The sequence below is a fragment of the Taudactylus pleione genome, unplaced genomic scaffold (genome assembly GCF_031769625.1).
Source record: "Taudactylus pleione unplaced genomic scaffold, aTauple2 ptg000208l, whole genome shotgun sequence".
Taxonomy (NCBI): domain Eukaryota; kingdom Metazoa; phylum Chordata; class Amphibia; order Anura; family Myobatrachidae; genus Taudactylus; species Taudactylus pleione.
Window position 1 is genome coordinate 136,839 of NW_028284610.1, and position 9,977 is coordinate 146,815.

A 9,977-nucleotide genomic window follows, 5' to 3' on the forward strand; every position below is an offset into this window, starting at 1 on the left:
ATGTGGTTACTTCTGCAACATGTGATTTGCAGTAGTTGTGTTCATCTGAAATATGAGGCTTGCAGTGTAGTCATTATGCAGCAATACAGGAGTGAGAAAGGCTGATTGTCTCTGTAATGTATACTGTAGTTGCCAATGGGGGTACCAATCAATTGATTGCCCAATATATCTGCCAGTGTTATCCAGCATTAGTCTCTTTTTTTGTTTTGTGTTCATACTGTTGCTTTTTATGTGTATTGTGGACCCCTTCTGGTGCCATATAAATAAAGGATAATAATAATAATAATAATAATAATAATAATAATAATAATAATAATAATAATAATAATAATAATAGGTGTACTATATAAATAAAATTAACTTGTTGCCATGTTTTTCTGCTGTTCCCTAGCTATTTTAGTTGTTCTACCCTACCTATAAACTTCCCTATGGCCTGAATATAAGTTGACAGAGAGCATAACCAATCCTACTTTTCAATAACCCAAACTAGATGTGAAAATGTATGAAACTGTAATACAAACAAGCAATGGAATGGATTTACAATATGCACTGAACGTAGGGATGAACGGGTCTGGATTTCTGAAATCCAAACCCGCCCGAGCCCCCCCGATCCGAGTCGGGAACCAAGTCCAGCTCGAGTTTTCCCGTCTGACTTGGATCTCAAATCGAGGAAAAACGTCATCATCCCGCCTTCCGGGTCTCGCAGGTTTTGGATTCTTTAAAAGGTTCTCGCGCCGGTGCCATTTTTTACTCCGGCTGTGGTCAGTGAAAAGAGAGGGTGGGAGCTAGGGCTGGCTGGGCTGTGTTGTGCTGCTGTTGTCCATAGGGGCTGTGTCCACTCAGTCCACAGGGGCTGACTGGGCTGTGTTGTGCTGCTGTTGTCCATAGGGGCTGGCTGGGCTGTGTTGTGCTGCTGTCATAGGGGCTGGCTGGGCTGTGTTGAGCAGTCAGTTATCCACTCCAAAGTCTATAGGGGCTGGCCGGACTGTGTTGTGCAGTGTCCCATATAGACTGTAGTCCTAAAGGGGTGCTGTAGTGTTGTCCAGGGGGTGATCTGTCCATCAGGGGTGCTCCCCCAAAGTGCACTCCAAAAAAAATTAAAACAATTTTTTTTCTATGTTTGTGAATTGTGTGCGCAGTAGCCGCACGTGCATCAACAAAGTACTATAGCGCCAAGCGTGCACCTGTGTCATAAGTAAAGGGCTGGCTGGCTTGTTTGTTAAAGGGTGCTGTAACCCCCAAAGTGCACTCCAAACAAAATAAAAAAATTTTTTTTTCTGTGTTTGTGAATTGTGTGCGCTGTAGCCGCACAAGCATCAACAAAGTAGCGCCAAGCGTGCGCCTGTGTCAAAAATGAAGGGCCAGCTGGCTTGACCGTTAAAGGGTGCTGTAACCTCCAAAGTGCACTTCAAACAAAGTAAAAAATTATTTTCTGTGTTTGTGAATTGTGTGCACTGTGGTTGCAGGTGCATCAACAAAGGAGCAGCGCCAAGCGTGCGCCTGTGTCCCATAAGTAAAGGGCCGGCTGGCTCATCTCTTAAAGGGTGGTGTAACCCCCAAAGTGCACTCCAAGAAAATTTAAAATTCTTCTTTTCTGTGTTTGTGTGCGCCTTAGCCGCACGTATATATCAATATAATATAAATGGAGGACCAAACTTTGTCCCCTAAAAATAAAATAGGGAAAGATCAAGAACCACTTCCTCCTAGTGCTGAAGCTGCTGCTACTAGTCATGACATAGACGATGAAATGCCATCAACGTCGTCTGCCAATGTCGATGCCCAATGTCAAAGTAGAGGGCATATAAAATCCCAAATTACAAAGTTCAGGAAAATGACCTTAAATAAACATTTAAATCATCGGAGGAGAAACGTAAACTTGCCAATATGCCATTTATGAAACGGAGTGGCAAGGAATGGCTAAGGTCTTTCCCTATGTTCATGACTAGTGGTTCAGCTTCACATTGCGATGGAAGCCCTCAACCCACTACAAAAATCAAACAAGTTAAGCTAGCAAAAGCACAGCAAAGAACTGTGCATTCTAAGAAGATATCACAAATCTCCAAGGAGAGTCCAAGTGTGGTGGCGGTTGCGATGCCTGACCTTCCCAGCACTAGACGGGAAGAGGTGGCTCTTTCCACCATTTGCACGCCCTCTGCAAGTGCTGAAAGGAGCACCCACAGTCCACTTGCTGATATGCAAATTGAAGATGTCCCTGTTGAAGTACAACAGGATGAGGATACTGGTGTAGCTGGCGCTGAGGAGGAAGTTGGCGAGGAGGATTCTGATGGTGATGTGGTTTGTTTAAATCAGGCTCTGGGGGAGACAGTTGTTGTCTGTGGGATGAAAAAGCCCATCACGGTCATGCCTGGGCAGAAGACCAAACATTCCACCTCTTTGGTCTGGCAATATTTCTATCCAAATCCAGACAACAACTGTCTTGCCATATGTACCATATGTAAAGGTGAAATAAGTAGGGGTAGGGACGTTAACCACCTAGGAACATCCTCCCTTATACATCACCTGCAGCGCATTCATAAAAAGTTACTATCAAGTTCAGAAACTTTGGCTAAGACCATAAGCAGGCCATGGACACTTAAATCCCTTTGTCCTGTTGTATCCAAGCGCCGGCAAACCACACCGTCAACCCCCTCCTCGTCAATTTTCTCCTTAATCAGGATCGGAAGTAGTCCTGCAGGCCATGTCACTGGCATGACTGACTCTCCTATCCAGGATTCCTCCAGAGGATCCTGCATTGCTACGCCTACTGCTGCCACTGCTGCTGTTGCTGCTGGGAGTCATTCATCATCCCAGAGAGAAAGTAGGAACACCACTACTTTTACTAAACAATTGACCCTCCAACAGTCCTTAGCGAGGAGGATGAAGTATGACAGCAGTCATCCTGAAGCAAAACATATAACCGAGGCCCTGACTGCTATGTTGGTTTTAGACGTGCATCCAGTATCCGCCATTAGTGCAGTGGGATTTAGACAATTGATGGAGGTAGTGTGTCCCCGGTTCCAAATCCCGTCTAGATTCCACATCACTAGGCAGGCGAAACCGAGACTGTACAGAAACATCAGAAAAAGTGTCCTCAGTATCCTAAAAAATGTGGTTGTACCCAATGTCCACTTAACCATGGACATGTGGACAAGTGGAACAGGGCAGACTAAGGACTATATGACTGTGACAGCCCACTGAGTAGATGTATCACCTTACACAGCAACAACAGCAGCGTCACCAGTAGCAGCATGTCAGAAACGCCAGCTCGTTCCAAGGCAGGCTACACTGTGTACCACCGGTTTCAGTAAGAGGCACACAACTGAGAAACTGAGGGAAATCATCACCCAGTGACTTACCCCACTTAGACTCTCCTGGGGATTTGTGATATCTAATAACACCACCAATGTTGTGTGGGCATTACATCTGGGCAAATTCCAGCACGTCCCATGTTTTGCTCACACAATAAATTTGGTGGTGCAGAATTTTCTGAAAAACGACTGGGGCGTGCAGGAGACGCTTTGGGTGGCCCGAAAAATTTCTGCCCACTTTCGCCATTCAGCAACTGTGTGCCAAAGTCTGGAGCACCAGCAAAAACTCTTGAATCTGCCCCGCCATCACCTGAAACAAGAGGTTGTGATGCGGTGGAATTCAACCCTTTATATGCTTCAGAGGATGGAGGAGCAGCAAAAGGCCATTCAAGCCTATACATCCACCTATGACATAGGCAAAGGAGAGGGTATGCACCTGACTCAAGTGCAGTGGAGAATGATTTCCGTGTTGTGCAAGGTTCTCCAGTTCTTCGAACTTGCCACACGTGAAGTCAGTTCACACACTGCCAGCTTGAGTCAGGTAATTCCCCTCATCAGGCTTTTGCAGAAGCAGCTGGAGAAAGTGAAGGAGGAGATAAGATGGAGCGATTCCGCTCGGCATGTGGGACTTGTGGATGAAGCCCTTCATTCGCTTTGCCAGGATTCCAGGGTGGTCAATCTGTTGAAATCAGACCACTACATTTTGGCCACCATGCTCGATCCTAGGTTTAAAGCCTGCAGAGGTTCAAAGACCTGTTGGTGACAACACTGTCAGCTGAAGCGGAACGTGACACTTCAACAGCTCCTTCTTCATTTTCTCCCGCAAGTGGGGCTGCCAGGAAACAACTTAGGTATACTAAGCAACCCGCTGGCAGTGATGCAGGGCAGGCAGGACCAAGTTTGGACATCTGGTCCGGACTGAATGACCTGGCAACAATTTCTGACATGTCTACTGTCACTGCATATGATACTGTCACCATTGACAGAATGGTGGAGGATTACATCGGTGGCAACATCCAAGTAGGCATGTCAGACAGTCCGTACCTGTACTGGCAGGAAAAAAAAGGCAATTTGGAGGCCCCTGTACAAACTGGCTCTATTTTACCTGAGTTTCCTCCCCTCCAGTGTGTACTCCGAAAGAGTGTTTAGTGCAGCCGGGAACCTTGTCAGCGAAAGGCGTAGGAAGTTACTTCCACAAAATGTGGAGAAGATGATGTTCATAAAAATGAATTATCAACTCTTCCAGAGAGACCAGCCTCCAGAACATACAGAGGGACCTGTGGTGGTGGATTCCAGTGGGGACGAATTAATACTCTGTGAGGATGAGGATGTACACAACACTGAAGAGGGTGAGGAATCGGTGGATGAGGAGGAAGAGGATGACATCTTGCCTCCGTAGAGCCAGTTTGTGCATGGACAGATTAATTGCCAGCTTGTTTTGTGGGGGCCCAAACGAACCAATCATTTCAGCCACAGTCGTGTGGCAGTCCCTGGCGCTGAAATGATTGGTTTGTTAAAGTGTGCATGTCCTGTTTATACAACATAAGGGTGCGTGGGATGGCCCAAGGACAATTCCATCTTGCACCTCTTTTTTTTTCTTTGCATTATGTACTGTTTGGGGCCTAGTTTTTCAAACTGCCATCCTGTCTGCCACTGCAGTGTGTTTGTGCTGCCCACTCGTGTCGCTTAGCATAGTCATCCAGCTACCTCGGTGCAACCTTTGAAGTAACAACAATATTGTGAGGTGTTCAGAATAGACTGAAAATGAGTGGAAATTAATGTTATTGAGGTTAATAATAGCATAGGAGCAGAAAAACCCACACATTTTGTGATTTTAGCTGTTTTTATGTTTTTTTCCAAAAAAGTACAGATCTAAAACACAAAACCCAGAACCCAAAACACGGAAGGGTGGTTTTGGCAAAACCAATCCAGATCCAAAACACGAAGAAAGATCCAGATCCAAAATCAAAACACAAAACACGAAAAGTGGCCGGTGCACACCCCTAACTGACTGTAATGCAAACATAAAAACATGCAATAGATACAGTATCCACTATGGCAATGTATGCAAACAACATGAAATACATACATGAGAAATTGCTACAATATATATAAAGTCTTAGGTGGACGGCCGACGGATCCAGGGTTTAAAGTGGTCCTGGAGAGGTGGTGGATTATTTAATACATGTAATAAATTGAAAATGAATCACACAAATATTAAGTATAAACATAAGTAAAATTAAATGTGTACACCGACCAGCTATAACATTAAAACCACCTGGTTAATATTGTGTAGATCCCCTTTGTGCAACCAAAACAGTTCTGAGCCATCAAAGCATGGACTCCACAATACCTTTTGAAGGTTGGCAACAGATTCATTAAGAGTTGTAAGTAGCAATGTGGGATCTCCATGTGTCAGACTTTATCCATTACATCCCACAGATGCTCAATTGGATTGAGACATGGGGAATTTGTAGGGCGCATTAACCTGCTGAAAAAGGCCACTGCCATCAGAGAATACTTTTGTCATGAAGGGGTGTACTTGGTCTGCAACAATGTTTAGGTAGGTGGTACAAGTCAAAATAACATCCAGATGAATGCCAGGACCCAAGTTTTCCCAGAAGAACATTGCCCAGATCATCATACTGCCTCCGCTGGTTTGCCTTCTTAATATAGTGCATCCTGGTGGCTTCTCTTCCCCAGGTAAATGATGCACATGTATCCAATAGAAACACTGGAAAAGTTGTCAAGAGGAGATATGTGTCCCAGATTTTTAGCTTCTGTCTGGTAGACAGATGCTGGTTAGCAGCCTTAATTGCAAGACCACCTGTGAGAGGCTGATAGAGAGTCATTTTGACCGTTGTCTAGTGAGAGCAGGTCAAGCCAGGATTTACTTTTATGGTATTTTTTGTTTATTTTTGTGCTACTACTTGGATTCTGCATGACAAGTGCAACTATTTACCCCAGGAGACAGAACCCTTACTCTGATTTTGCCACACATGGTGGAGAATGTGAGCATTTCACTTAAATCGCAGTTATAAAAATCTATATGGAAAATTGGAAAAAATGACTATTATATTGTGAACTTTTTGGTGGTGTCAGCAGATACTTAGAGAAGCGCGGTTCTGCTTCTCACCTGCACCAAGTGATAACATTGGGCATAGCTAAGGTCTTGTTACAGGATACATCAGTGCAGCAGGAAGCCAACTGGGCTCAGCAGGAATCTACGAGGGTGCAGCAATTGGCCATTGAGAAAGCCCATAGGCAACAGCAATTAGATGTTGAGAAGATCCAGGGAAGACAGCACCAAGACCACAAGGCCTTTAGAGAGGTGGTGCAGCATCTAGCTGCCCTGTCTGGAAATGCTTCCACAGATGTCAGAAATAGCTCTAGCTCCATAATAGCTATTCACTTTATGCAAAACATAACAAAGAGTGATGATGACTATTTAACAACTTTCGAAAGAACAGCTGAGAGGGTAAGTTGGCTTAAAAATCATTGGGCAGGCATATTGGAACCCTTCCTGTCAGGGGAACCGCAAAAGGCATTTGACTTGGGTCTTACTGATGCCAAATACTATGACAAACTATATACTGAAATCTTAACTTATTTGGGTGTCTTTTTGAGCATGAGTTCATCGTTTGGGATGCCAAGTGGATATACCTCCCCACTCGCAAATACTTGGTCTCATCCATCTCGCCAAGAAGTGGCTATAGCCAAAGACTCTAACAGGGTCAAAAATCATGGAAAAGGTCATTATAGACTGATATCTATGGTCCCTGTCTGCAGTTCTGCACAAGTGGGTGAGCTATGTGGACCCTAAAATAGAAGAACATCTTGTGGAAATGGTGGAAAGGTATGTGATGGCTGAGGAACTGTTGACTGTACACCAACAGCCCCGAGACCCACAACTATAATCACCAGTGACTTCTGATAAGACTGTTTCAGGGAAAATGGGTACTAGGCAGGTAATTAACTTAAACATCAAGAGAATGTAGGCTTGGAACCTGGTTGGCCAGCTTGGCCAGGAAGGTTCCCATCTAGTATAAGACTCGATAGAAGTATTATCAGACTATCAGATGGCTTTGGCTATATTGCTGTTAATTGTTCACTTACCTCCAAACCTATGCAGTGTGTTACTGTAAATTGCAAAGTATTTTTCTTTGTCTGCACTGCAGACCAACAGGCTGAGTCAGATAAACAAATGTGTATAATTACAGTAGAAGGCTAGTAGTGCTGTAACAGGGTTTTAATGTGCCCTGTGCCATCCCCTTCTCCTTTGCGCATGAGGTGATGACATTGCGTTTAGAAGCTGTGCAGCTGTACACATGTCAGGGTGCCTGCCTGTAGCATACAAAGGATGCCATGGGTGGCATTGCTGTAGCATTACTGGCTGCAGGCTGCCATTCCAAGCACCCTGCTAGCCAGAAACAAGGACCATGGGGCAGCAATGGAGCTGCCACAGAGCCCTGCACTCTGTATGGCGGCACCGGTCCCACATCCTGTATTACGGCTCTCTCTGTTAGATTCTGGTAGTCTGGTTACTCTTGTAAAAGTAGAGTTTTTGAGCTCCTTAAAAATTCAGGGGAAAACTGGTGGTGTAACCTGTATGCATGGCGATACACAGCATTATGATACTGTTGGAGTGAACACAGAAACACAGTGTGATCCCATATATGTTTATTAGCGAGAGATGTTACCACTTCTGGAAGCTATGGGAAACCCAATTGTTTACAGAAGTAAATAGCCCAGACCAGTCTGATACAGTAATGTTGCTAATACAATGGAAGAGAATGTTCCTCAAGTCTGAAGTGTTCCCTTTCCAAAGTATTATTGGGGAGTCAAAAAATGATGAGAGCAGCAGTGGATCGCAGAATGATGTACCCCCTACTGAAGCAGAAAATGTTGGCTGTATGCCTGATCTTGAAGCGAGAAAAGACTCTACTCTGGTAAAGGCTAGAGCACAGGTTCTCAAACTCAGTTCTCAGGACCCCAAAGAGTGCATGTTTTGCAGGTCCCCTCACAGAATCACTAGTGAAATAATTAGCTCCACCTGTGGATCTTTTAAAATGTGTCAGTGAGTAATATATACACCTGTGCACCAGATGGGCGACCTGGAAAATGTGACCTGTTTGGGGTCCTGAGGACTGAGTTTGAGAACCACTGGGCTAGAGGGAATGTAAAAGTGGTTGATGGAAACCCAGTAGAGCCTGATAGTAGGTTGTCATACACTTACATGGCAGTATATAAAGATTTGTTGTATCAAATATTCAAACAAAGGAGAATATCTTGTGGAGCAATTAATAATACCTAAGGCATATAGAAGAACAGTGTTAGACCTGGCTCATGGCACATAACTGCGGGCATCTAGGTGTAGAAAAAGCCTCTGAGAGAATTTTGCAGCCTTGTTTCTGGCAAGGGGTCCATAAAGATATATCTGACTACTGTGCATCCTGGAGAGAACTAAGGTAAGGGGTGTGTATATCGTCGCACCAGCAAATAGTGTATATTAGTGTGAAACCACTGTTCCTTTCATATACTGTAATCCTATTAATAGACTTTAGTATGAGACAGTGGTGGTGCTCGCTAGAGTTGAGAATCAGTATGATAATGGGGGAGGAAGAAAAGAACTCTGTTTTGTGAGCACTCTTATACAGTAGGTATAAATATATTAAAACGTAACTTTTATTCTTGTGTTATTAAAATGCAAAAGAGGAGAAAAAAAACCTGACTGTTACACTAAGCATATCATAGTAAATAAATCACATCATTCGTCCTACTAGAGACAAACAAAATATACAGAGGTGGGAGGTGTGGGTGCCTCCTAAACCTCAATCATGTGGCAAAATATTAAACAATAATCATTTGCATATCCTTGGCTTTAATGGCCTAATTATTAATACATCAAGTTGAACCTTTTATGTTAGATTGGTTGGCAGTTGGGGCCTGATTCAGAGCCGCTCGTAAGCGGCCGCTCGTTCGCTCCGAGCGATGTTTGCACATCTGCGCATGCATATGGGTCGTAATGCGCATGCGCCAACCAGTCAGTGTGGTCGGAAATCGAGCGCTCGCAAAATAGCGAGTGCCTGCTAATTTGAGTGACAGGATGAGGCGTTTGTGGGTGGTAACAGGGGAAGGTGCTTGAAAACGGGGAGTGGAGATCCGAACGCAGGCGTACCAAACGGTCAAAACGGGCGTTTTAGGGGTGTGCATAATTAACAAAGCAGCGTCATCGACCACGTCACTTGGTTGTTTCTTAGCCTGAACTGTTCGCATGACTGTGGTAGGAAAATCCTACCACAAGCACTGCGAGCAGTTTAGTCGCCTTTCGATGTACTCGATTAATCAAATAAATAGCGGAGATGACATAGGATGCGAGCGGCCAGGGGGCGTCTTTACAAAATAGCGAGCGCATGTTTCGTTCGCTCGCTCAGATATAGTGGCGTCAACAGACCGCAAAGAGCGAGCGCTCAATTTAAATATCCGGCCCCTTTTTCTGAACGAGCGAGCGCAAATAGCGTCCGGCTCTGAATCAGGCCCTTTGATCATTCGTATAAAGGGAAATATCAGAAGGTCAGGGTAAAAGAACTTCTACCACAGATTCTGCTGCTCCTCACCTAGTCCTGTAGCTATCTATGAGGGGTGAGAGATCTGTGGAGGTCAGTTTGC